The sequence below is a fragment of the Mizuhopecten yessoensis genome, unplaced genomic scaffold, assembly GCF_002113885.1.
Source record: "Mizuhopecten yessoensis strain PY_sf001 unplaced genomic scaffold, ASM211388v2 scaffold10483, whole genome shotgun sequence".
Lineage (NCBI taxonomy): Eukaryota > Metazoa > Mollusca > Bivalvia > Pectinida > Pectinidae > Mizuhopecten > Mizuhopecten yessoensis.
Genome location: NW_018408569.1, coordinates 327,581 through 329,225, shown reverse-complemented (window position 1 = coordinate 329,225; position 1,645 = coordinate 327,581). Strand labels below are relative to the sequence as shown.

Here is a 1,645-nt window from a genome sequence, read left to right as displayed (position 1 = left end):
CACCCCAGAGACCAGTGGAGGAGGTGGTTGAGGCCACCCCGCCGGTGCCTTTCCAGGGGGCCCCTTTTCCTCCCAACTCGGAGGAGAAGGAGGCACCGGGAAAGGACCGGAAGCCCAGGAGGAGGAGGAGATCCGGAAGACGGAGGCGGTCAGCTGCCTCTGCGTCTCCCTCCACCTCTGGTCAACCTTCAGGACCCAGGCTGAACCTGCAGCCGGGTCCGAAGGTAAGCGTTCAACCTCCTGAGCGGTTTTCTGCTCGGAGTTGGGAGGAGCCTTCTTGCCAGTTAGCTGGTAGGGGGCTAGCTTCCCTTACAGGGGAAAGGGGGTCTAGGGCCCAGTCCCTGGGACCCCTCCCCTACATTCCTGCCGGGGCCGAGGGAGGGTTTGTGCCTCTAGAGCGGTTCTCTGCTCGAGGCACGGCCTCCTCCGCCGAGAGGCGTCATGTCCCTTCGCTGGCAAGCGAGCAAGGGGCATCGTCATCCCCCAGCGAGCCGGCTAGGAACAAAGGGGTCAGGTACCGGAACTGTGACCTGTGCCCGGATGTTGACCGCCACCCTAGGCGTCACGCCCTCTCCGTTCACCTCAATTTGTTGGTGAACGTGGAGGGCGGATGCCTGGCGTGTGGGGTGGGCGAGAACAACCGGGAGCAGTTGACGCAGCGACACCCTGACCATGAGGGCAGCCCCGAGGATGGCTGGGACCAATGGGTCAGGGGCCTTGTGCGCATGCTCTGTGCACAGGCCCATGACTGCGGGGTCCCAGACGTCATGGGTCTTCTTGCCCTTATAGTGGAGGGTAGACATTACCCAGCGCGGGCTGTTGAGGCTCCTCGTCCCTTCTCCCCCAGAGAGACCTTGGTGGCGGAGGCCATCAATGACTTCCTGGGGGATGATGGGCCTTCTGTCCCTCATTTTATTAAATATACACGAGCAAAACTTACCTTGCATATATATCTCGTCACATTTTGTAGTACACTTCCTCGTACGTGTCAAAACGGCCTCTGAATTGTCAAAACAAGGTTTTCCCACATACTATATACACATATTACGTTGCTATTTAAAGTAACAAACAACGATCACGTGATTGGGTTGGCCTAGCGAGGTAACCTATGGGGTAAATAAGTGTGCTAGATTGTTATTATGTACACGGACTAGATTAGAAAAGTCTGAGTTTAACACTTAATTAGCCAAATGTATTTAGTAAATGATGTAATTTATCAGTTAATTATTACATGTACGACTTAAATAGCCAAATATATTGTATGTGTTTACACGTACGACTTTAACAACCAAATATATATAGTTAATGCTGTAGTTAAGCATGCAGTATATTATTACACGTATGACTTAAATGACCAAATATATTTAGTAAACGTTGTATTTCATCAGTTGTTTATTACAAGTACGACTGAAATAACCAAATATATTCAATTTAGTTAATGTTGTAATTTATTTCAGTTTGTTATTACACATTGGAGATAAATGACCAAATATAACATATTCATTAAATTAGATATCTTATGAGTATTTTCATACAATAAGTTTTTTAACATGCATAAGAAATACAAATAGTTACATGTTCTGGTAATCAAATAAACAGGAACACACTATTTTCTTTTTTTCAATATTTTATTCATTTCATTTCA

The 1,645-nt window shown here is 47.8% G+C and overlaps 1 protein-coding gene across 1 annotated transcript in view; it reads right to left on the bottom strand.

Annotated features, from left to right (window-relative positions):
* The window catches only part of LOC110460820, an 8,846-nt gene extending 7,820 nt beyond the window's left edge, over nt 1-1,026 (bottom strand). The window contains exon 1 of the mRNA XM_021513978.1: nt 941-1,026. The gene's annotated coding sequence lies outside the window, so the exon portion shown is untranslated. The remainder of the gene's footprint in view (nt 1-940) is intronic.
* Nucleotides 1,027-1,645: the final 619 nt, after the last annotated feature.